At 39.0% G+C, this 27,489-nt stretch overlaps 1 long non-coding RNA gene across 1 annotated transcript in view; it reads left to right on the top strand.

Annotated features, from left to right (window-relative positions):
- The window catches only part of LOC135966088 (uncharacterized), a 64,944-nt gene extending 37,675 nt beyond the window's left edge, over nt 1-27,269 (top strand). The window contains exons 3-5 of the long non-coding RNA XR_010579193.1: nt 17,173-17,243; nt 25,210-25,286; nt 26,982-27,269. This is a non-coding gene — a long non-coding RNA (uncharacterized lncRNA). The remainder of the gene's footprint in view (nt 1-17,172; nt 17,244-25,209; nt 25,287-26,981) is intronic.
- Nucleotides 27,270-27,489: the final 220 nt, after the last annotated feature.

The raw sequence follows: 27,489 nt of genomic DNA, 5'->3' as shown, positions 1-27,489 counted from the left end.
TTTTGAGAATGATCCATGTACTGAGGAAAAGAATGTGTAATCTGTAGCTGTTTGATGAAATGCTTTGTAAACATATATTAAGTCCATTTGTTCTACAGTGCAGATTAAGTCCAATACTTCTTTTTTTATTTTCTATCTGGGAGAGATGTCCAATGCTGATGGTTGGGTGTTGAAGTCTCTCTCTAGCTATTATTTTACTGGGGTCTCTCTCTCTTTAGCTTAACCAATATCTGCTTTATATATCTGGATGCTCCAGTTGTGTGCATATGTGTTTACAATTGCTATATCCTCTTGCTGAATTGACCCCTTTATCATTATATAGTGACTTTCTTTGCGTCTTCATGTAGTTTTTGTCTTGAAATCTATTTTGTCTTATACAGTTATAGCTACTCGTACTCTTTTTTGGTTTAATTGGCATGAAATACCTTTTTCCATCTCATTATTTTCAGTCTATGTGTATCTTCACAGGTGAAGTGTGTTTCTTGGAGGCAATAGATTGTTGGGTCTGTTTTTAAATCCATTCAGCCACTTTATGTATTTTATTGGAGAGTTTAGGCCATTTACATCCAATGTTATTATTGATAAGTAAGGACCTACTCCTGCCATTATGTTATTTGTTTTTTCTTCTTTCTTTTTTTTTCTTTGCGCGCGCGCGTGTGTGTAACCTTTTCTTCCTTCTTTCCTTCCTTCCTGTCTTCCTTTTGGTGAAGGTAATTTTCTGTGGTGGTGTGTTTTAATTTCCTGCTTTTTATTATTTATGTATCTGTTGCTTTTTGATTTGAGGTTACCACGAGGCTTGCAAATACTCTCTTATAACTCATTATTTTAAACTGATAACAAGTTAACACTGATTTCATAAACAAACAAGCAAAAATAAAACAAAATGCTTCACTTTAACTTCATCCTCTGCTTTTTAACTTATTGTTGTTTCTTTTGATATACTGGAAATTTTGTTTTTAATTTTTTATTTTTTTATTGATGAGGTTTCACTATGTTGCCCATGCTGGTCTCCAACTCCTGAATTCAAGCAATTGTCCTGTCTCAGCCTCTCAAAATGCTGGGATTACAGGTGTAAGCCACTGTGCATGGCTATATTTATATGTTATTTTACTATGTCTTGAAAAGTTGTCATAGTTATTATTTTTATTGGTTCATCATTTAGTCTTTCTACTTAAGAGTAGCTTATACACAACAATTACAGTGTTATAATATTCTGTGTTTTTCTGTGTAGTGACTATTATCAGTGAGTTTTGAATCTTCAGATGATTTCTTGTTGCTTATTAATGTCCTTTTCTTTCAGCTTGACAAACTCCCTTTAGTATTTTTTGTACGTCAGGTTTGGTGTTGAGGAAATCCTTCAGCATTTCTTTGTCTGGGAAAGTCTTTATTTCTCCTTTATGTGTGAAGGATATTTTCACTGGATATGGTATTCTAGGGTAAAAGTGTTTCATCTTCAGCACTTTAAATATGCAATGCCGCTTTCTTCTGGCCTGCAAGGTTTTCACTGAAAACTTTGCTGCCTGATGTATTGAAGTTCCATTGTATGTTATTTGTTTATTTTCTCTTCCTGCTTTTAGAATCCTTTCTTTATCCTTGATCTTTGGGAGTTTGATTATTGAATGTCTAGAGGTAGTCTTCTTTGGGTTAAATCTGCTTGGTGTTTTATAGTCTTCTTGTACTGGGTTTGGGAAGTTCTCTGTTATTCTCTCTTTGAATAAACTGTCTACCCTTATCTCTTTCTCTACCTCTTCTTTAAGGTCAATAACTCTTGGATTTGCCTCCCTTGAGGCTAATTTTTACATCTTGTAGGTGTGTATCATTCTGGGCATTAAAGAGTTATGTATTTATTATAGTCTTTGCAATCTGGGCTTCTTTGTACTCATCCTTCTTGGGAAGGCTTTTCAGATATTCAGATGGATTTGGGTGCTGTGATCTCAGCTCCAGCTGCATTAGGAGGCATCCCAAGTCCAGTATTGCTGTGCTTCTTGCAGACTTCTGGAGGTGTGACCTTGGTGGACTTAGATAAGATCCAGAAGAATTCTCTGGATTACCAGGCAGAGACTCTTGTTCTCTTCCCTTACTTTCTCCCAAACAAATGGAGTCTCTCTCTCTCTCTTTGTGCTGAACCACCTAGAGCTGGAGGAGAGGTGACAAAAGCTCCCCTGTGGTCACCACCACTGGGACTGTTCTGGGTCAGACCCAAAACCAGCATAGCACTGAGTCTCACCCAAGGCCTGCAGTAACCACTGCCTGGCTACCACTTATGTTCGATCGAGGCCCCAGGGCTCTATAATCAACAGATGGTGATTCCAGCCAGGCTTGTGTACTGCACTTCAGGCCAGCAAGTTCCTCAGGGCCCCGGGTAAGTCCAGAGATGCCATCTAGAAGCCAGGGACTGGAGTAACAATCTTAGAAATCTACCTGGTTCTCTATTAGCTTCTGCTAAGCTGGCACTCAAACCACAAGACAAAGGTCTTCCCACTCTTCCCTCCCCTTTCCACAGGCAAAGGAGCTTCTCGCCACAGGCCACCACTAACAAAGAGCCATTGCAAGTACTGCGCAGCTACTGTTGATGTTCACTTAAGGCCCAAGGGCTCATCAGTTGGCTTGTGGTGAATGCTGCCAGATTTGGGACTAACCCTTCAAGACATTGGGCTCCCCTCTAGCCCAAAGCAGGTCCAGAAATAACATCCAAGGCCCAAAACCTGTAATCAGGGACCCAAGATCCTGCTTTGTGCTCTAGCCCACTGTGGCCAACCTGACACCTAAAGTGTGAGATAAAGTCCCCTTTACTTTCCCTCTGTTTTCTCAACGGAAGAAGTCTCTCACCATAGCCACCACAGCTGGGAATGTGTTGGGTCACACCTGAAGCCAGCATGTCTTAGAGTCTCACCCAAAGCCTGCAGTATACTACCTGGCCATCACTGCTAATTATTCAGGGCCCCAAGGCTCTTTTGTCAGCAGATGATGAATTCTGCTAGGACTGGGTCCTTCCATTCAAGGCCTTCATTTCTTTCTGGCCCAGATGTGTCTAGAAATGTCTGGGAGGTAGGGCCTGAACTGCGGGCCTCATGACTCTGACTGGTACCCTATCATACTGTGGCTGAGTTGGTATCTAAGATGCAAGACTAAGTCCTCTTTCCTCTTCCTTCTCCTCTTCTCAAGCAGACATGGTGAGTCACTTTCATTGCTGTGAGCTGTGCTGCCTGAGGTTGGTGGAGGTGGGGGAGTGGCACAAGCACTCCCTTGACTGCCCCGCTGGTGTTTCACTAGGTCATGTGTCCTCTAAGTCCACTGGCTGCAAGCCCAGCACAGCACTAGGACTTGCCTAATACTTGAAGTCCTTGTGGCCTAGACTAGACTGTCTTTCAAATTTATTTAGGACCCCTGAGTACTTCAGCGTAGAGTGGTGAGGCTTGTAGACCCTCAAGTTCTGAGTGCTGGAATGGGTGATTCCCTCTGGCTAAGGCTGGCTTAAATGCACCCTCAGTGAGCACTGGCTGAGTTCAGTCCAGTTTTTCTTTCCCCTGTGGCAGGATAGATCTTAGCTCCAATGCAAAGTCCTGTAGTTACTGTGCTCTCTCTCCACCAAGCATACAGATTCTCTCTCTGCACCGTGAAGCCACTGTCAGGGGATAGGGAGGGCTGGTGTCAGTGATTCAAGGCTGTCTTTCCTATACTCTTCAGTGCCTCTTTCAGTAATATGAAGTTAAAACCAGGTACTGTGATCACCTCACCTGGATCACCTGGATTTTTGCTTCCTAGAAAGGTGTATTTTTGTGTAGATAGTTACAGTTGATGTTCCTATGGGGAGGACAATTAGTGGAAGCTTCTATTTGGCCATCTTGCTCTACCTCCTCTTTGCCATGCTATTAATTTAAGAGTCAGCACTCTGAAATATTAGAGCTCATGAAAACCTATTAAAAATAATGGTGAAGCTTTTATATTTTAGTATGTTTTGTTAGAATTTATAAGAACTACTTATCTGTTGAAAGTTAATTTCATGTCACTTGTAAATTTAAAAACAACAATTACAAAAAAAGCTAAAAAACCAAAAATCTATGACCTTATTTAACCTAATTCCCTTGCTTTTCAAGAACTGTAAAAATGTTTACATATATATATATATATACACACACACACACACACACACACACACATACCTGCTCTTGGGAGTATAGATTTTTCAATGCTTTTAGGGCATGATATAGTATCTCCAGAAAACTATAGAAACTTCCTAGCCCCCATCAATCTCTGCAGTCTTATCTTCTCCCACGCAGACAGTTCTGGATCACCTGTTAAGCCCACATTTGAAACACCAGCAATGCAAGCCCCATCCTACCCCAGACCACCTTGAAAATGAGAAAGTTCAACGGAATGAATCTATCCATGACTTTATAATTGGATAAGTCTAGAAAAGCTGTTTGCATTTCCACTTTCAGGTAGGTATTGTGTTGTTTTGAAAAATAAGATTTTTCCATTCTTAATGTCTTTTATTTCTTTTCCTTTTTGAAGAAATTGCTAGCTAGGTAAAAGTAAAATGTCATTTATAATTACACATGGTGGAGCTCATACTTGGGGCTTCTAATGGTCATAGATAACTGCAATCATTCAGAATTATTTATAATCCTTTCGATGTAATGTTCTTGCAACTCTACAACTTTTTTTTACATGCAGCATAAATGTTCCTCTTCAAATTATTCACCTAGAAAACTCCAACTCATTCAAAATTTAGGAATTCCTCCTTTAATTCCATAACCCCATTTACTCCTGTGTTAGATAGTGTGTCAGTTATCAATTAGATGCTTCTCAACTTGAATTGTGCTCTTCATCACCCTGTGATTTTTGCATATGGACCCTGTAAATATTTTTTGCCACCTGGCATATTGTTCGTCTTTGTCAGTGGAGGACACTGGAGGGAGATTGCAGGAGGAAGGGGCTTCTTTTTATGCTTCCCTGTGCTTGCCTTTCTTCTTGCTCCTGTTGCACTTAGACCTTGAGCAGGATCCTCAGCCGAGCTAATTCGGAGCTTTTACATCAGCACCCAATGGGTGGATTTCTGGCACGTTTTGTCAGCACCTCCATGAACGTTTTCCTGTTTTCCAGCCTCAGCCAGTCATACATGCCTCAGTGAACTCCTCTGCCATCAGTGGCCGTATAACGTGGCCGTATAACGTTACTTCTCCAATGAGGTGTGAATCTCAGCCTTGAATGGAGGGCTTTCTTCCACATTTGTTTCTGGCTTGGGTACTCTGCTTCAGCCTAGGGGTAGAAACTGCTGTCTATCTGCCACCGTGTCTGTGATTTCTGTATTCTTTAGAGTTCTCTTAATGCCTTATAGCTAGCTACCTGCCTGTTATTAGTTAAGAATTCTTTACCCTAACCTTTCTCTATTCAAAATATTGTGTAGTGTTTGTTCTCTGACTGGACCCTGATGATGCAGGTATCTTGTCTGTTGAATCCAGGAGCATCCTGTCCTTGCCCCTAGAATAGCTCTAATTAAGCTTTATAGGGAAGTGCCTGCTTATGCCCCATCTCCCTGTCCACACTGGAAACTCCCTCCTGGATATCTTTCCTTTTCTCCTCTAGGTTACTCTGCACCCTTCCCCAGAGACTGGCCATTCTGGTGTTCACCACAGGTTCTCATGAACTTGGTTAGATTCCCAGCAGGAATCTTAAGAGTAAGTTAGAGTGAGAGAGGGATGTGATGCCAAGGCATTTGCATTTATTTCTCTGCTCATTCCCTGAAAAGGACCTCAGCTATCTGGGTTCTTCATTGTCTCTCCCAAAGCAACATTCTCTACACAAACTTCTTCCAGGTTGTGGTAACCATTCCCTCACCTTTTCCCTTTGTATCTAGGACAGAAAATAGCTCCTTTGTGCGTGAGCTTACTGCATTATCCCTTGGGTTACATCTATGATCCCTTTCAATTCATGTGCGTAAACAGTTCATCTGTAAATACACCCTCCAATAACCTCATTTGAGTACTTTTTCGTTCTTCTTTTTTTGAGACAGGGTTTTACCCAGGCCAGAGTGCAGTGGTGCAATCTCAGCTAACTGCAACCTCCACCTCCTGGGTTCAAGCCATCCTCCCACTTCATCCTCCCAAGTAGCTGGGACCACAGGTGCGCCCCACCATGCTCAGTTTTTGTAGTTTTTGTACAGATGCAGTTTTGCCATGTTGGCCAGGGAGTCTCAAATCCCTGAGCACAAATGATTCACCCACCTTGGCCTCCCAAAGTTCTGGGATTACAGACATGAGCCACCATGCTTGGCCACTTTTTCCTTCTTATTGTGATTCTAATCCAGACCCTTTGTTTCTGATCACTCATTCAATAACAATTTTGCCTGTCTATTATATTCCAGAAACTGTTAAGCATGCACAATTTTAGGTTCCTAAAAGAGAGAGATTTAGAGAGAAAAATTCCTGTATGATTGGAATTGACATTTGACATTTTAGACCCAGGTTCTAGGCAGAACAGGTGCTATTCCGAAGGGATAAATATATTCATCTTTGCATTAAACTTTCTTATTCAATGACATCTTAAAAGTGCTTGCCAGGTGAGTGAGCAAAAGCCTACTGGTAACATACAGAATATGTTACTGAAGGGAGTAGGAAGAGGGTGAGCAATAAGTCATACAAGAGAAGATTCCTAAATCCGGTGCCTGCGGGCCTCATAGAAGGGTGCAGCAGCAACAAGAGCTATATTTATTTCATTGTAAGTCTACTTTTTTATTAAATAAATTGAAAGACACCCACAATATTTTCCCTGAAAACTTGAGATCTTAAAAATAGACACAGAAATTTGGGTTTTTCAGCTTTTCCATCAGATCAAATTACTGCATACAGTATAACTTCCACCTTCTGTCTAAGAACTACACCAATATCCTAGCTGGTTTTTAGAAAAAAAGGATATTTTATGGAAAATAGTCACATTTCTTAGAAGGCAGATGGGTTAAGCTAAATGTCTTATCAGTAATATGTGTCAGTTAGTGTTCTGAGCCCTGGTACCATGCAAAGCCATCTTTTTACATCTGTCTGAAATTTTCATCAAATAATACTCATGCCAAGAGACCAGAAGAGTCTGTGTCCTGTCTCTGACTCATCCTTTAGAAAAATAATTCAGATTTATCACAAGCAAGCAGCGATTCTACACTTAGACCATCTCTGAGAAATATCAACAGAGGATCATGACAACATTGCCATCTGCAGTAAAGCATGATGGATATCAATACCAAGGTAATTTAATTATTTTTTGCAGCTAACACAGATTTTTACCTGCTCTTTCTTTAACTATTTAAATTAGAATACATTTCACATATTTATAAGAGCCAGTAGTAATAACAGTGGTTCTTAGGCTCCAACATGTGAAAGATAAAATATGAATAGGTTCATTTAGTGTGGATTCTGGGACATTCAAGACCACTCTCACTTCCGATCCCAACTTCAAGTTAGGGTTCCCAAGATCACCTCCAGTTTTAATAATTCTCTAGAAGGATTCACAAAACTCACAGAAAACAGTTAATCTTGGTTGCAGCTTATGACAGTGAAAAGATACAGCTTAAAATCAGCCAAGGGCAGAGGTGCATAGGGCAGAGTTCAAGAAACATCCACATACACACTTCCCAGTGGAGTCATGGACAGTGCTAACTTTTCAGGTAATGTTTGTGACAGTACACATGGAGTTCTGCCAACCAAGGAAGCTGACCTGATTCTTAGTGTCCAGAGTTTTATTGGGGGTCATCACATAGACATGGTTGGCTATCCATGTGGCTAACCCGAGTCTCCAGCCCCTCCTGAGGTCAGCTGGTACCATGGGCCCCAAATCCCTCCTGACAAATCACACTGTTAAACTATCTGGCCGGGCCCAAGGCCCCCAGTAAACAAAAACACTGTTATCAGGCATGATATTCTAAGGGCTTAGAGATTACCTCAACAGCTGAGGGCAGAGGCCAGACCTGTCTTTGGGCAAGGTTAAGTAAATACTTCACTACCCACTTGGGGGATTAAAAAGAGCAGGATCATAGTCAGATTTGATTTAGTATTATTTCTAAATAAAATTACATTCCATTTTCTTATTATTAATACAATTTCCTTTTAATTTCCAGCTTTATTCTTGGTAGAGTAGCATTTACATCCACATCTACTTTCTAAAAACATCTGGAAGCAAGACAGAGAGATAATGATGAAAGAAAAAAGTTCTGGGATATTTCTAGACCTTAAGGCCCATCTCTGTTAGTAATAAATGAAAGAGTAGATTTTACATGTTCTTGAGGAATATCAGAATTGACATTTGGAGAAAGGAGGAAGGAATATAGAGAAACTAATAGCAACCTACTTTCTATAGTTTTCTATGATTAACCTCTAAGTTTGCACTGAGAGCATTTAATTCAATAAAGACTGAAAGGGGTCAGATAATAGCCTAACAGTCTAACAAAATGATTTTTTGTTGTTGTTTGTTTTTTTAAGACAGGATCTCACTTTGTCACCCAGGCTGGAGTGCAGTGGTGTGATTTTGGCTCAATGCGGCCTTGAACTCTCAGGCAAGTGATCCTCCTGCCTCACCCCCCAAGGAGCTGGGACTACAGGCATGTGCTATCACGCCTGGCTAATTTTTTGTATTTTGAGTAGAGATGAGGTTTCACCATGTTGGCCAGGCTGGTCTTGAATTCCTGGCCTCAAGTAATCCTCCTGCCTCTGCCTACCAAAGTGCTAGGTTTAGAGCCATGAGCCACCACACCTGGTCAAGAGGATTTTTTAAAATAAGAAAATAACCAAAGAATAGGAAATAGCATTAAATTCTTGAAACCACCACAAACAAAAACCTAGGAAAAGATTTAAGTCCATGTAACTGTTCAAAAATACCCGTTCCTTGTGCAACCAAACGCTGTTAAAAATATATGGTAATGTTTCTTATTCTTATCTGTTGGAATAAAGTCAGATAAATATCAATATAAATTATATGCTGCTTGGTAACAAATCCACAAAAGTCACACAAAGAAAATAAAATGCTAATTACTAGTTCTTCGTAGTAGAATTACATATTCACATTAGCTGAACTGCTTATGAGCTACTTTCCTAGTTGACCCCTCACTCCCTATTCATACTCCCCTGTTTCGGTGCCAACAGTAATTGCTCTGTCTTCAACACCTCCTGATTTTTTTTTTTAAACATATTTCAATATATCTCTGCTTGCTCCATTGTTTGTCTTGGGGAATGTCTTCCCTCCCTGCCTTTTTTTTTCTTTGACAAATCCAGGGATTTTCTTTTATATTGCCATTTCCTTAGAACATTGAGGTCCTTGAAGGTGCTCATTTATTTTTCTTTGATGACATATATTTAGTACTTAACTAGGGAAAATAGACTTCCTTTTCAACTTTCTTTTGAGAGCCAGGCTCCAGTCTTTGTGCCTTTTTTATACCGTGAAGACCTGCTGTTCTTTTATTCTACTTAAGTGCATAAGCGTTACTGTATATGTTGAAAAACGTGTTGCCTCACAGAGCAGCCAGAAACTAGCTGCTAAAACCAGGATTCGTTCTGCTGATCCAGGATGACATTTTGTCTTTTTTTTTTTGAGATGGAGTCTCAACTCTATCTTTTTACTCTTCCACGTGACTTCTGTATTTCAGGAGAGAGGAAGTGTGCTTCCTAAGGAGATGATTTGATTCTTCTCAAACACCAGCTCAACCTCTCTCTAAGGCCACGCACCGATGCTGAGCTGACGAGTGACCGGATCCGAATTTTCCCCTGAGTTTTAGGAAATGCAGAGTATTTTTCCTATGAATGAACTCTGGACCCCTTCCCAGGATATTAGTCCTTCTAATTTTCACTCATTTTTGTCATACTTTTCCTTTGGATTGCCTCAGTAACCTGATGGGTGACCTGCACCAGTGGGCAGGAGAAACACGAGCTTTCTTGGTGATTGTAAACATCTAACTGAAAAAAAACTGTGTCATGGAACACACTATAGAATTACCTGATGAATTAATCTTTCAGAATACACCTCATTCCCCATGCTATTTATGCTGAACTACCACTAGCAACTTTTTATGATTTCAATTTTTTATTATCATTTTTCACCTGGGACCCCCAGGTTATTTCAATTCTGAGATTACTTCAATTATGTGTAAACACAGAACATAAGGTGGGTAGAACGGTTTGTTTGACCTCAGTATTTGGATCCTGTCACAAACATTCATTTATCCAAAGCAATTAAAAATGATGAATAATAAATCACCAATTATATCACAACTGTGATCCCATTATATTCCAGAATTAAGTGCCTGAATTCAGTAAGCAGAAGTAAAGCCCATGAGAGTAGAAAAGAAGGCTACTCAGAAGGCTAGAAGCTCTCAAATGGGGATGAGCCCTTAATGTTCTACAAGGAGGTACCATTTTAGATGATGATTCTGATCCTTGCACATTTCTCTTCATAGGGCCATACAACAAACCGATTAAAGGCAAGGTCCCTGGAGCCAGGTTTGATATTTCAGTTTCATAATTTACTCATAGTCTCAACTCCAAAGAGTGAGTGTGAGGATTAAGTGAGTTAATATAAGTAAAACACTTAGAACAACGTTTGAACATTATAATTACTCAATACATTTTATCTATTATTTATTATTACTAATTATGTACAGCATCCCTAAATATTCCTGGGAACTTTTAAGAATTGAGGTATAATTTACACACAAGAAATGTGTATCTAAGTGTACCATTCAATCAGTTTGATAAATGTGTATTAAGACACAGAATATTTCCATCGCTCCTCTCTCCTCTATTCAGATAGCACCTCCCAAGAAGCAGCCAATGATGTAATTTTCATTGCAATAGATTAGTTTTCATCTCTTGTAGAATTTCATGTAAATGGAAGTGTATGGTATGAACTTTTTTGTTTTTGACTTCTTTCCCTTGGCAGAAGATTTCTGAGATTTACCCATTCTGTTTTAGCAGTAGTTTGCTCCTTTTTTGAGTGAACAGTATTTCATGTGTGAATATACAAGGTTATAGACACGTTGGTTGTTTCCAGTTTGGGGTTATGATAAATAAAGCTACTATAATCATTCATTTACAAAAATTTTATAGACATGTTTTCTGTTGTCTTGTATAATTACCTAAGTGGGAAAATGTTGAGTCATAGGGTAGGCGCATGTGTAACTTTTAAAGTAACTGACAAATGGTTTTACAAACTGGTTGTGCCATTTTATATGTATAAAAATTCCAGTAAATTCAAATTTTCTTGACATTTGTGATTGTCAGTCTTTTAAATTTTAGCCAGTTTGGTGTTTATATAATGGTTTATCATTATGGTGTTAATTTCAATTCCCCTAATGACTAATGATATTTAGCTCCTTAGTATGTGTTTATTGGCCATTTATTATATTTTCTGTATAGTATATGTTCTAGTCTTTTGCCCATTTTTTAGACTGAATTTTCATCTTTTTTATCATGGTGTTGCAGGAGTTCTTCACACATGTTAACAAGTCCTTTGTCATATATATATGTGTTGCCCATAATTTCTCAAAATCTATGACTTGTCTATTTATTTGATGGCGTATTCCAGAGCCAAAGTTTTAAATTCTGATGAAGTCTTATTTATCAGTTTTTTCTCTTATGATTCAACTATGGGTTTTCTAAGAAATATTTGCCTGACACAAATTTGCAAAGATATATTTTTCTAAGTGTTTGTTCATTAGCTATATTTTGTAGGTTTTTACCTTTAGGAATATTATTCAATTTGAATTGATTCTTTTTGTGTATGATGTGAGGTAGGGGCAAAGTTTGTTTGATTGTTTGTTTTTAATCCAGTATTCCAGCATATTTGTTGAAGAGATTTTCCTTTCCCCATTGTGGTGCTTTGGTGCTCTTGTTGAAAATCACTTGACTATATAAGTTGGGCCTCTTTGTAGACTCCTCATCCTATTTAATTGATCTATTTGTCCTTTTGCCAATATTATACTGTTTTAGATATAGTAGCTTTACGATAAATGCTGAAGCTGGGTAGCATAAATCCTTCCATTTTTTTTTTCTTTTTGAAGATTGCCTTCATTATTCTTGGTCTTTTGTTTTTCCAGATAGTTTCAAATACATGTTTATGTTAGAAAATATTTTGATTTACAAAAAAATTGCAAAGAGAGTAAAAAGATTTCCCATGTACTCCGCACTTGGTTTTTTCTATTGCTAATATATTACATTAATGTGGTACATCTGTCACAACTAATAAATCAATATTGACACATTATTATTAAAGTTCATACTTTATTCAGATTTCCCTTTTCTTCCCTATGTCATTTTTCTCTTTCAAATACCATTCAGGATACCACATTGCATTGAGTTGTCATGTCTTCTTATGCTTCTCCAGACTGTGATAATTCAGTAGTCTTTCCTTATTTTTGATGACCTTGACTGTTTTGAGGGGTACAGGTCAGCTATTATGTGCATTGTCCCTCAATTGGGAGTTGTCTGATATTTTTCTCATTAGTAGACTGGATTTATGGTTTGGGGGGAGAAAGATCACAGAGGTAAAGTGCCATTTTTATTGTATCATATGAAGGATGTATGCAATCAATATACTTATTATTGTTGATTATCATCTTAATCATCTGGCTAGGGTAGTATTAGTTTCTCCACAATAAATAATCAAGTTACTCTTCCCTTTCCCTTACTCTATACTGAAGAAAATCTCTATACACAGCCCATTCTTAAATGGTAGAAAGGTGGTGGATACTTCCTAAAAAGGGAGTATCTATGTAAACTATTTAGAATTTTTCTTTTTTTTTTTTTTTTTTTTTTTTTTTTTTTTTTTTGAGACGGAGTCTCGCTGTGTCGCCCAGGCTGGAGTGCAGTGGCGCGATCTCGGCTCACTGCAAGCTCCCCCTCCCGGGTTCACGCCATTCTCCTGCCTCAGCCTCCGAGTAGCTGGGACTACAGGCGCCCGCCACCACGCCCAGCTAGTTTTTTGTATTTTTAGTAGAGACGGGGTTTCACCGTGTTAGCCAGGATGGTCTCGATCTCCTGACCTCGTGATCCACCCGCCTCGGCCTCCCAAAGTGCTGGGATTACAGGCTTGAGCCACCGCGCCCGGCCTTCTGCACTGGAGATATTCTATTATTTCCTGCTTATTTACTTATGTATGTATGTATACACTTGTGTATATGTTCAGTCAACTACACAAATTGGTTGAAATTCTTCTGTTTGGGATATTTGTCTTTCTCCATTTATTTATTCAAACTTTTATTTACATCAGTATGGAGCCAACCATAATGATTTTATATTTCATGTTATAATTCAATGGCATACTATTAATTGCTCAGATTTTTTAAGCATTGGCTATTAAGAGGCCTTTCATATTGGTCCTGTATCCCTTTGGAATATTCCTAAAATTGTTTTTGAGCATTTTCTTTCTTTTTGGTAATAGAAGATGCTCCAGGTTGATATTGTATATTCCCTGCATCAGTCCTAAAATTAGTCATTTCTCTGAGAAGTTCTGGTTCCTTTTATTGGAGAATGGCACTGGAAACTGCGATCTGGGCACCAATGTGCTCATTGATTTAGAGTGTTATTGTTTCTAGGCCCTTTCAGCTCATAGTACAAGCAAATATTTGTGTGTACACTTATCTCTCTCTCTGTGTGTGTGTGTGTGTGTATGTCTTCAACCTTTTTGTGCTGCTATGATAACAGTGATTAGGTAATTTATAATGAACAAAATTGTATTAGCTCACAGCTCTGGAGGTTGGGAAGTCCAACATTAAGTTGACAGCATCTGGCAAAGACCTTTTTGCCACATCATAATGGGCAGAAGCCATCACATGATAGAAGGGTGAAGAGAGGGCAAGAGAGAGCAAGAGGGGATGAGCTCACTACTGTGATAAAGAACCCATTCCTATAATAACAGCGTTAGTCCATTCATGAGGGCAGAGCTCTTATGACCTAAACACCTCTTAAAGGCCCCATATCTTTGTACCATTAGAACGGCAGCTAAGTTTCAACATGAGTTTTAAAGGGGACAAATATTTAAACTATAGCATTATAAATATTTAATACACATGCTATTCAAACAAGACTGTGTAAAAAAGAAAAAAAATTGGCAGTTCAACTGTACAGAATTTTGGGAATACAGTAGATTTTCAAAAGTAGTCAATGACATTGACCCGCTCCCATTTTATAGGCAAAAAAATGGAGATCAAGAAATGTAAAATAACTTGCCCAAAGTCACATGGCAAGTCATGATCAGGGTGGAACTGAGTGGAACCCAGGTTTCCTGACCTCTTGGCACAACTCCTTTCTCCACCCAGTGTTTCCTCTCTTTCTTTGCCTCTAGCACAACTTGGGACTATATTCTCTATGTCCTGGCTTTCAACAAAAGAGCAAAACAAATCCATGGCTTGACAATGTTCAGATTTATAAAAAGAGAAATGAGGAACATTGGTATATGTTTGAATTTCAAGACATTCCATTATTTTAGCCATCAAGCTTTATCACACCTGTATCTTTTGCTTAAATAAAGCCTCAGTTTCCCAGTGTGTTTGCCTGTGATCTAGAGCTATAAATCACACAATTTATGAAATATCATTGGACAGAAACAATTTTCATTGTGGAAAGTACCTAATATCTCATTAACTTTACTAAAACCCAAAATTACTGTTGTCAAGTTAAATAAACAACTTTTTTCAACCAAAATGTTTTCTCCATTGTAATTGCCATGTAGCTCATAATTCCTTTTGTAATCAGTCATGAAGAAAAAATTCTTATGAAAGTAAAATGCAAAGTATAAAAATAAAACTCTGTGATACTGACATAATTGTCAGAAACAAAACAATTTACCAATCAATAATTGAAATATATTAGGTGTTCATTGGGTAAAAAGTGTACATGTAGCTCTTAATATAAGATATACAAATTAATTCTTTCCTTAATCTGAGTAAGACAGGAGTTATGTGTGTATGTGGTGTATGTATTGTGTGTGTGTCGTTGATATAATAATTGCTTCCATTCCTTAAAAATCCATACTTATATTCTCTTTAAACACTTTGCCAGTGCATTTGGAGATTAGATCTTTAAGAAGGAATCTCTAATGTCAGTCCCCTCATGGAAATTGCTTCTTAGCATGATTTCAAAATTGATATAAACTTATATTTAAATAATGATAGGTCAGGCATGGTGACTGACCACCAGCACTTTGGGAGGCCAAGATGGGAGAACCTCTGAAGGCTAGGAGTTCAAGACCAGCCTGGGCAACATAGTGAAACCCATCTCTACAAAAAATAAAAAATTCAGCAGGTTATGTTTGTGTATTCCTATAGTGCCAGCTACATTGGAATCTGAGGTGAGAGGATAGCATGAGCCCAGATGATTGAGGGTACCGTGAGCTCTGATTGCGCCACTGAGTACCAGCCTGGGTGACAAAGGAAGACTCTGTCTCAAATAATAATAATAATGAATGTTCAAAAATAATGTCCATGGTTTGTCTAGATGCAAAAAAATCCTAAAAATTTGTAAGGTCTTATCACAAGCACATATCTTCCTAACTGATTACAAAGTTCATCTATCTTAAGATCAGAAATTATAGTGATGTTCATTTTTTGGTTTTCAACACAACTGCTTATTTATTAATAATAGATGCTTATCAGTAGAAACTACATACATTAAAAGGAATATTTTGAAAGAGGTCATATTTTAGTTTCAGAAAAATAAGAATGTTCATTAGAAAAAAATGTCTTCAAGGCACGAACAATGGGTAAGGAGGGTGATATTTGTCACTGAAATGATTGAAACTTTGGTGAAGAATGAAGTGTTAATAGAGGAATTATATTGTCATCTAGATTATTTAAAAGGAATGAAATAACATAAACAAGAAAAGGCAAGACTACACCACTTAAGAAAATAATACAACGAAGCGAAAGGAAACATTGTAGAAAGTGGTTATAAACAAGAATTTTTTTAGCACAGGCTTTGCCATAAAATAAATCTTGGGGAAGAAACCCAAGATCCACCATTTACTAGCTATGACCTTAAACCAATTCCTCAATTGCTGGAAGTCTCAGATTTTTCATCTGTAAAGGGAGTTCATAATAGTTAGTACTGAATGCTTTACTATGTGCTAGGCACCATTGCAATAATTTTTTTTATGTTTTAATTTTTTTTTTTTAAATTTTCTTTGAGACCGCAGTCTCGCTCTGCTACCCAGGCTAGAGTGCAGTGGTGCCATCTCGGCACACTGCAACCTCCGCCTCCCGGGTTAAAACGATTCTCCTGCGTCAGCCTCCCGAGCAGCTGGGATTACAGCCGCACGCCACCACGCCTGGCAAATTTTTTTGTATTTTTAGTAGAGATGGGGTTTCACCGTGTTAGCCAGGATGGTCTTGATCTCCTGACCTTGTGATCCACCCGCCTCGGCCTCCCAAAGTGCTGGGATTACAGGCATGAGCCACCGCGCCCAGCCCATTCTAATCGTCTTTATGTGTTATCTTCCTTATCTTCCTTATGTTCCTTATCTTCCTTATGTTCCTTATGTGTTATCTTCCTTGTGTTCAACAAGTCAAGAATTTGGTTCTATTATTGCTGCCATTTTACACATAAGTATAGGCACAGAGATGTGAGGCACAAACATTTGCAGAAGATCATGCAGCTGCAGGTAGGGGAGCAAGATCAGAACTCAAACACTGGTTTGAATTCGTGATCTTCACCAGCATGTGACCTGACTACATCAGAGGCTTTTGTGAGAATTAAAATTTCAAACTATATGTAAAATATGAAGAACAGGTCCTGCCCTTAGTGAGCAGCTATCAAAGAATAAAACAAAGAAAACTTAAATTAAAGGAGACCCAATCCAAGTTTATTAACTTGTTGGGGAAAGGAAAACACACTAGTGAAGCCATTTATTGACTAGTTGTACCGAGGGACAAAATCCTGGTTAAGTGCTAGAAAACAGAAGAGGATGTGTGTGTGTGTGTGTGTGTGTGTGTGTGTGTGTGTGAGCTCATGGTGTTATTTTAAATAAAGATTGAACACAAGTGGCCGGCAAAGGAGGAGACAAGTTCATAAGTTTGAATGTGATTGGATAAAACAGGTCTCCATGTTCATCAATCAGGAGAATTTTTGGATGGAATTAGTAACAGCATGGCATCTTAAGTCACTCAAAATTCATGTTTTTTGTTTTTTTTTTTCCCAGCTTCAGTTTGTTAGAACCAGTTGGGATGCAACAGGATTTTCAGTTTTGCTGTCTTCCATGCATGAATGACTGTGAGTTGAAAATTTCCTTTTATCCATGATGATTATCACAATAGTGATCACGATGCTAATTATGACCATGAATTTGCCACTGGATTGTAAACTGATTTTGAAATTATACTTGTGCAATCTCATTTTCACTCTTTTGGGCATAGGCTTCCAAATTGTTAGTGATTTATTTTAAAGCATGTGTATTTTGTGGATTTGGTCCTCATGCATTCTACAAAGAATAGTACCAGTCAGTGTTCAAAATATATGTCTTATAATTGTCAGAGTTGCAGACTTCACTAAGTTGCTTGAGATCACAGGGTTAGCTGCCTGGTGTAGAATGATGTTCTCAAGAAAAACATATTAATGTGCCAACCTTATACTTACAATATAAAGGCGATTCTTCTATTATAACTCTACAATCACTCTAATAGCCTCATTTTTGAAAAAGAAGAGAAAACAAAAAATAAAGACAGGAAGGAAAAATGAAAAGAAGAGAAAGAAAGAAAAGGAAGGAAGAAAGAGAAAAAAAGAAAAAGAAACCTAAACATGGGCATTAGTAGCATTAAGTACAAAGCAAAGGAACTACAAAGTAAATTCCCTTACTTTGGCGTAAGAACCCTAGCTGTACTCTGCAGAGGAAATGAAAGAAGTTTGAGAGACTGCCATAGGAGCCAGAAGTTGAGAATTCAATTCTGACCACATGAGAATTCCATATGGTGACTGCTAAGTGGATGGAAGAACTCAAGACCTGAGATGTTATCTGAAGAATCATTTATGACAGTAACTGACTTGCATGCCAGGGAGAAGTATCTACCTGTTGATAGTTTTCTGTCTCAACATATGCCCCAGTACCTCCAACTGAAAAGCAGATTAGCCACCACCAGAAGTTCTAAAACTTTTTGCTGCTCTCAGTTTCCTTTATACTCCTAAAAATTATTGAGAACCCCCAAAGCGTGTCATATCTAGCAGCGTTTACCATACTAGAAATTTAATGGGGAATTTAAAAATATTTAATTAATTAAAAATAATAATACAACCATTACATATTAACACAAATATCTGTATTTTAAAAGTTATGGTTTCCAAGAACAAACCAAAAATTTAGAGAGCAATGAGGATTGTTCTGCAAATTTCTTTAATGTCTGGCTTGATTGATGACAACTAGATTTCCATATCTGTTTTGCATTCATTCTATTGTAATCTGTTGTCTTGGTTGAGATACGTGAAGAAAACCCAGCCTCGCACAGATGTGTAGTTGGAAAAGAGAGGGGTATTTTCTTGCTCTTTTAGATAATTGTGGATATTTTTCTTTGATGTTACACCAAAAATGGATAGATGGTCATTGCTTGAAGATTAGTTGCAATTTGGACTCTAAAACCTTATCAAATAAGCGTTTGGTGTCTGGTTACATTAAAACACTGTATCCTTTTCTAAAGCATGATTTTGTTACATCATACATTAATTATCTCTAAGTTATTGATTCACTGAGTTTATTGAGATCTTCCAAATGATGAGCCATTTCCCTATATGATATCAAAAAATTGTATTCATTACTATCTAACCTATGTTGTCAGAAAAGACTGTAAGTCCTAGAAAGTTCATGGTTCAGGTGTAGATTTTTCAAAATTCTCATTTTCAGTTGTGTATCAGTCAGGGTTCTCCAGAGATACAGAATCAGTAGAATGCATGGAAGAGGGTTTATTAGGGGGAATTTGCTCAAAGGATCACAGAAGCAAAGTCCCTTCATAGGCCATCTGCAAGGCTGGAGAAGCACAGAAGCTGGTAGCGTGGCTCAAGCTAGTAGTATGGTTCAGTCCAAATCCAGGAGCCTTAGCACCAGGAAAGTTAACAGTGCAGCCCCTACTCAGGCCCTAGAGCCCCCATGAAGCTGCTCGAGTAAGTCCCACAGTTCAAAAGCCAAAGAACCTGAAGTCTTATGTCCAAAGGCAGAAGGAGAAAAAGTGTCCTCCTCAGGAAGAGAGGCAGAGAGTAGAGAGAACATGAGGATCCCTCTTTTTCTGCCTGCTTTTTCTGCTCCTAGCCCTTTGGAAGCGCCAGTCAGCACTGATGACAGGTCTTCCTCTCTCAGTCCACTGACTCACATGCCAATCGCCTCTGGATACACTCTCTCAAACGCCCAATCATGATGCTTCATCTAGGCGTCCCTCAATCCAGTCAAATTGACACCTATATTAACCATTACAACTCAAAAGCACCATTTTTACCTCTGACAGCAAATACCATTAGTTGTTTTCCGTAAAGTGCTGGCTAACTTTATTCATTTTCAAGAAAAGTCTCACAAATCCCCATATAAATCTGGGCAACTAAATAAATGGCATTCAGAGGAAACTACTTTTTTCTTATGTTTGGTGACATATGTAAGCAACATTTTACCTGCTCATAATTTAAGCCAGATTTGTTTCAGCCTGGTGTCAATGTCCCCATAAAAATTCACATGAGGTTCTTGTTACAAACAGCTCTCAAAGTTGAACAACAACGAAATCCTCACACAACCTTCTCCCCAACTTGTAAAATGTGGATCCACTGTTATTATTTACCATTATTACCATATTACCATTATTTACCATTATCCACCAGTAATGGTGATGAAGATGGTAGCTACTATCCTGTTAAGGGTTTATTACATGTGCAGTCTCATTTAGTCCTTGCATCTACTCTGTCGGGATGATATTATTATTGTCATCATCTTCATCCCAATTTTTGAGAGCAGGAAACAGGAGACTAAGAGAAGTTAAATAACTTGCAAAATATCAAATATGTGGTGGAACCAGAAGTCAAGGTTCTGCGCCTCTGACTGCAGAGTCAGAGCTCTTGCATCATAGACTATACTGCCTCTTAGGGGTTGGGGTAAGCTTACCTCACCCACGTCCTGCCAAAGGGACAAGCATAGTTCACACAGATAATTTTAATATTGAGTCCATTTATATATATATAAAATAGATTTATTCTCAAAAGAAATAAAGCTGTCCTCTTCATTCACAAGCATTAATTTGGTAAATATCTGGTTGATTTCAGCAGTGCTGTGTGTGCTGTCTGGCCAGGCTCCCTCTTTAAATTAGCCCAGGGGTTGGCGATTTAAACAGAGGTGACTCTCAAAAGTTTGTCATTTATCTTAATGTGTTAGAAAAAATGTTCCACCTAGAAGTACATCAAGAATCATGTAGTAAATGGCTCTTTTAATGGACACAAAAATGACCCCAAGAAGTTCCTTACCTTTGGGAGTTTAACAGGGAGACCAGGCACACATACAATTGGGATAAGAGCCTTCTCACTGAGCTTAGCCCCTACCAGAGACTCTGGACTCCAATCTCCCGTGACATCACAAGTGAGAAAAGTGGGGTTCAGAAGTCAAAAAGACTGGGTTTCAATCTTGACATTCTCACTTACTTTTAACTTGGTGAATGAGGGCAATGTTATTGAATATCTCAGATGTTCAGTTTCCTTCAGGTAAAATGGCAATTATATATTTACCCCAAAGTAGAGTTGCCAGATGAAAATATAGGGGATCCAACTAAATTTGAATTTTGTATAAGCATTAAATATTTTTAAAAATATAAGTATGTCCCAAATACTGCATGGGGCATATTTACACCAAAATTACTAAATGAGGCCACAATGTTAAAATAAATATTTTGTTATCTAAAATTAAAATTTAATTGAGTATCCTGTGTTTTGTCTCCACCTCAAGGGCTATTATGATGTTGAGATAACAACTATCAAGCCTAGCCCACTTCTTGGTACATAATAGATAGACAACAGATGTTAGTCTCCTTCCTCCTGTCGAAGAAACTTTGCCATCAATTATTCCTTCCTGGGCCAGCTTCTTCATCTCTCCTCTCTAGAGTTATCTCTTCTGTGACTACAAATATTCAAGTATCTCATATCTGTTAAATTTAACACGCACAAAAATAAAAAATCCAACATGTCTGCCATTTAGCATTCTTTTTCTCCCAATGCTTTCATTCCCAAATTTACTAAAAGTCTTTCTCACTGAGCTCCAATACCTCTTTGCCTTCTGCTCTGTCATTGTTCACTTCACAAATGATTGAGGAGCACCTGCCATTTGCCACACACAGTGACTGGAACTGGGGACACACTGTGAGTGAAAACTGACACTATCCCGCCTTCCTGGTGTTCACCATCTTCTTGAAATGTGACTTCTGACTCATCATTCTATTGATATCTTTCCTTCAAAAGTCACCACGGCTCACCTAACTCCTCATTTTTCTCTTTACTGCCCTTCTACAGAAACACATAAATCCCCTTTCTCTCTCCCTTGGGACACCACGACTTTTTGAGTCTTTTTCCTTCCCTAACCACCTACCCCAAGCCAATTCCTCTCTAATCTTTCTCTCTCAACAAAGAACTTGTTCAAGCTAAAAACCCAGACACTCTTGATTCCCTCTCTCCTCTTTCATCTCATCTACCAGCAGGTCCTGTTGACTCTACATCTAAAATATACACCAAAACTGTCCGTGTTCCTTCATTGCCGTGGTTACTGCTTTGCCTTAAGAGCCTTCCACCTCCCACAGAACACTTACAGCCTCCTGACAGGGCTCTTTTCATCACACAGCCACAAGCTTGAACTTTTAAAAAAGCAAACCTGATCATCTCGCTCCCACACCACAATAAAACAAAACAAATAAACAAACCAGAAGACTCCAATGTCTTTCCATTGCACTCAGAATAAGATCCATACTGGCTTCCCAGTCAACACCGCCCTTCATTATCTGTATCCCGCCTGCTCTCTGCCCTCACCCTGTCTCTCTCCACTTGTTCATCACCTTCAAACCTGGAACCCTCTGCCAGATCCTCGCAGCAAGGGCTCCCACCATCAATCGGGTCTCAGCTCAGACATCCCTGGCACAGGGAGGCTGCCCCCACTCTCTTTACAACACTCACATCATTCACTCAGTCATTGATGGTTCATCATCTGTCTTCCTCATTAGAAGGGAAGCCATCCAGGAGCAAAGACCTTGTCTTGCATATTCACCGGGAGATTCCAGGTGACTAGAACAGTGGCTGGAAAATGGTAGATGTTCAATAGATATTTGCTGATGAATGAATGAATCAGTGAATGAATGAAAGAAGCAGATGAAGAGCAGGAGGAAGTGATTAGGAACAAAGCCCCTGTGTTGGTAAATCTATGTTAAACTTCATAGCTGAGTCAAAGAAGACAAAAACTAAATTATAAAGGCATTGGAAAATCTCTTGCTTTAAAAGCATTTTCTTGCCTCTTTCTAAACATTTCAGAGAGAAAGTGTCCCCTGAGCTCCCTCCCATACCTGTTCTGTAATAAGTTTACATCAAACACAAAGATTAAGGAGGAAGAGGGTGGGGAGAAGGCTCTCCTCCTCAGCAAACTTAGGGTGCCTCTTCTCTGTGCACAGGACTCTTCTCCCAGGGAAGGGGTAACATGTTTGTTCTTCTTAAGGCTTCTCAGACCCACAGCTCATCACCTTTCTTCCAAATGATGGCATCCAGCAGGGTTTCTGCTTGGTTCCTAACTACTCTTTTCCTGTCTATTCTGACATAAGGCAGAAATAGAGGGAGGGAAGAAAAAAAGGAAGGAAAGAGGAAGAGAGGGAGAGAGAGGGAGGTCATAAGAAGCTGAACTTGCTTCTCCAGGCATCACAGACTGCACTAGGTGATGCTGGACATTGAAAACACACAGGGACAAGGACCCACACACGCACACACACACGACTCATGGGGACCCGGGAATCTGTGACCATGGTTCCCATGGCAATGAGGAGTGGAAGATTTTCAAGTGTTTGTGCAGCAACTGCTACTTCTGATTTTCTTAGTGAGGGTGGCTGGCAGTGAGGAGGTCCAGGAGCTCCTAGGCTCCTATGTACTGTGCTGATGGAGGGCCTCACTGGCTCCCAATATACATGGAATTGAGAGAAAACAAAGTCAAGTAGAACATAAGGATTGCAAAAAAGAAGAGCCATACCCTGCCCCGCCACTGGTCCTAATCCCAGGAAGCCACCATTCTCATCTTTTAGCTCTTTATTTTTTCCTTCAGATATTTGCCTCCAGGTTTCTAGATAATATGATTATATTAAAATTTCCTGATTTTTCAATTATAGACATTATTAACTTCCTACTAAAAAGCATAAGACTTAATCTCTTTTAAGTGAGTATTATCCCCATCACCATACAACTACTGTGCCCTAATGCACAAACATAAATGCACACACAGCCACTCTTTCCATACTTTGAGTTCTCTTACAATTTTTGATTAAATCAGTACTTAGTGTTCAATTTTTATGACCTGGTAATTATGGGTTACAGGTGAGCCACACACTGAACTGAATCAACTTTATCCACATCAGACTAGCAAAAGTTAAACAATCTGATGCTATTGAATTTTGGTGAGGATGTAGAATAGTGGGGGCCTAATTGCTGGTGTGACTATGAATTGCCACACCCGTTCTGAAGAGCAATTTCTCTGCACATGGTACCTCAGCAACTCCAATTATAGGTATGTACCTTAGAGAAGCTCTCATCTACATGCACATAGACACTATACACTCCTGTAGCATAGTTTGTAATAGCAAAAATGTGGAAATAACCCAGATGACTCATGGGAGAATGGATGAACAAATTCAAGACATGAAACCTTGTACAAGACTTAAGCTTAATGAATTTAAGTTACATATATCAACATAGGTAAATCTCAAAAACCTAATGTTGATTAGGAAAGAAAGCTACACAATTATAAATAGAATGATAATATTTATTCAAAGTTTGAAAATAAGTCAAATAATGCCATTTATTATTTATAGTATTATACTTTCAAAGTAATAATTATACAATGTACATAGGATAGGAATGATAAATACCAAATTTGGGATCAAGGTTACTTCTAAGGAGGGAGGAGAAATAGAAAGTAGTAAAATATTTCAAATGTGCCTATAATTTGTGGGTTTTTTTTTTTTTTTTTTGAGATGGAGTCTCACTCTGTTGCCCAGGCTGGAGTGCAGTCGTGCAATTTCAGCTCACTGCAACCTCCATCTCCTGAGTTCAAGTGATTCTCCTGCCTCAGCCACTTGAGTAGCTGGGATTACAGGCGTGCACCACCATGTCTGGCTCTTTTGTAATTTTTTTTTTTTTTTAAATAGAGATGGGGTTTTACCATGTTGGCCAAGCTGATCTCAAACTCCTGACCTCAGGTGACCTGCCCGCCTAAGCCTCTGAAAGTGCTGAGATTACAGGTGTGAGCCACCACTCTCGGCCTATAATTTGTTTTAAGGAGATGAATATGGTACAATGTCAAGGTTTGATAGAGCTGGGTGGTGGAAACAGGCATTCATTATGTTTTCTCTATGCTTTATGTTACGGATTATATATAAAAATAATTGTAAAGTAAGAAAAAGAAAAGCTTCCATTACAAATGTTGCCTCTTGAGAGGAGTCTGGTAAGGAAATCCTATTCCAATCTTACAGCTTGAATTTAACATAGGAGTAAAGTTATATTCACTTGTGGAAGTCCATCTAACATTTGTTTTGTTGTTATTTTTCTTTGGCCTGAATTATAAAACTAAAGGCTTCTAAAATTGTTCAGTGGCCAGATGCTTTGTCTAGAATCAGCAGATCAATTTGAGGGGAGTGGTGAACACTAGGATTTGTCATAAACTTGTGTGTGTGTGTGTGCGCACATGTGTGTGTATGTGTGTCTGTGTGCATTGCTCTGAGAAGAGGATCCATTGCTCCCATCCAGTTTTCAAAGGTCTGCTGTGGAACAAACTACTCCAAAATCTAGTAGAATTAATCAACAAGGATTTAATTAGGCTCACAACACTGAGTCTGGAATTCGAACAGGGCACAGAGGGAATGACTTGTGTCTGCCCAGTGATGATTGGGATCTCAGCTTGTATGGCTCAAATAGCTGCATGTGCCCAGGGCCTTGGTTTTGGCTGTTGACTTGTGTCTTCAACTTTTCTCCTTGTTGAGTCTGTTAGGCTGGAATGACCAAGATGGTTTTTTCACTCGTTCTTGGAACCTGGACTATGATGGCTACAGCAGCTAAAGATGCCAGGTATCTATCTCAACATAGCCACTCCACATGGCTAGCTTGAGCTTCCTCATAGTATGGCAGTCTCAGGGTAGTTGGACTTCTTACATAGTGTTTGGCTTCCCCCAGAATGAGTGTTCTAAGGGACCAGAGTTGCAGGTTCCTTAAGACATGTGTCTAGAAACTAATATAATGAAACTCCTGTCATGTTCTGTTGGTCAAAGCAGTCACAGAGGCTGCTTGGATTCAATGGATGGAAACACAGACCTCATCTCTCTATTAGGGGAATATCTAAGTGTTTGTGGCCACAGGGTATCTTCTACGGGGCCCATGGCCCTTCAGACATTAAGAACGTTTGATCTAACAAGTGTCAACCCTAAATAATGAGATTTAGAAAATATGATTAAGTATAGAGTTTATTTGAGGGCAAAGCTTGAGGACATCCACCTGGAAAACACACACTCCAAAGGAATGTAGTCAGTGATCCAAAGTGGAGAAGTTAAGCTTCTTTTTTTTTTTTTTTTTCTGAGACAAAGTCTTACTCTGTCACCCAGGCTGGAGAGCGGTGGTGCGATCTTGGCTCACTGCAACCTCTGCCTCCCGGGTTCAAGCAATCCTCCCCACTCAGCCTCCCAAGTAGCTGGGATTACAGGCATGTTCCACCATGCCTGGCTAATTTTTGTATTTTTAGTAGAGACGATGTTTCACCATGTTGGCCAGGATGGTCTCGAAATCCTGACCTCAAGTGATTCACCCTCCTTGGCCTCCCAAAGTGCTGGGATTACAGGTGTGAGCCACCATGCCCAGCCGAAGTTAAGATTTTACATGACAGAGACAGATAAGTTTAGCAGGGTTACAACATTTTCCATACAAGGTTAATACATACATTACAGTGAATTGATGTGTTACAGCTTGCTATAGCCCAGGAAGATTGCTTTAACATTTTAGAAGGAGGGATAATGATCTCAAGGGGTCCTATCTCTGGCAACATCTTTTAGTCTTTTCTCATTATTACGTGAAAAAACAAAGCTTCAGCTGACACTACATGACTTGGACCACATAGCCACGTTCCTCTCAAGGCTCAAAATAGCTTTAAGTTCCAACACCTATATTTAATTTCACATAACACAACTGGTTCGTGGTACAAAGGGGAGCCAGGCCTTGGCAGCAGATGTGCTAGGAGGTCTCCTGAGACTTGTTCTTTGTTCCTCTGTGGTAGGTGGGGATGCACACAGGTTAATGATATAGTCTCTGGAGTCATACAGACTTGGGTCTAAATTCCAACTTCATCCCTTATTAGCTGTTTCACTTTGGGCTGGTTATTCTTTGGACCTCAGTTTCTTCTTATATAAAATGAAAATAGTAATGGCCCCTATCTCATAGAGTTGTTGTGAGGCTTGGCAGGTGCGTATTTAGTGCTTAAGAAACATTAATTTTTGTTGGCCTGAAACTCCCCATATAAACTTTAAAAAATTAGTCAAAATTAATCAGGAAACAGGGAGAGGGAGAAACCAACATAAACTCAGCCTGTAGCACATTCAGTATTAATTATGAAGTTAGCTCAGTCTCTGACCTGCTTCCTCATAGTTGTTTGTTATCTGCTGTCCTAGAATCATGTAGACCCTGTTATAAGATTATACTTCCCCTTAACTCCTCTGTAGAAAAGAACTTGAACATTATGAAACATTAAGAAGCTTTGCCTTTGAGATAGTCCTTCAGGTTCTGCATACTGATGAAACTACTACATCAGCAGGTCCAAGGGACCCCACTGACTCAACTGGTCTGAGGGACCTCATGAGAAGCCTACTCACCAAAGAATGCGGTTTCTAAATCCTGAACAGTTCACCCCCCTTGCCCTGACCAATTAACAACACTAATTCTCCAGTCCCTTGCCCTCCATGATCCTCTTAAAAACCCTAGCCCAGAATTCCTCAGGAAGATGCATTTGAGGGTCTCCTTCCAACTCCTCACTCAGCACCCTGTGGTCATTAAACTTTCTCTGCTGCATCGCTGCTGTCTCAGTGTAATGAGTCTGTTATTGTGCAGTGGGCATACAAACCTCTTGGTCTTATATCAGGCAAGTCTCCCTGTCACATATTTTCATGACATTCTGAACTTGCCATTTGTAGCATTATCACAATTGTAATCAATTATACTCTAACCACTGTGTTTTATCTGCCTCCCTCATCAGACTGTAAGCACTTTGAGGGCAGGAATCATATCTATC

The sequence above is a fragment of the Macaca fascicularis genome, chromosome 11, assembly GCF_037993035.2.
Source record: "Macaca fascicularis isolate 582-1 chromosome 11, T2T-MFA8v1.1".
Classification (NCBI taxonomy): Eukaryota; Metazoa; Chordata; class Mammalia; order Primates; family Cercopithecidae; genus Macaca; species Macaca fascicularis.
Note: the sequence above shows the minus strand (reverse complement) of the source record. Positions and strands in the feature narration are given on the sequence as shown.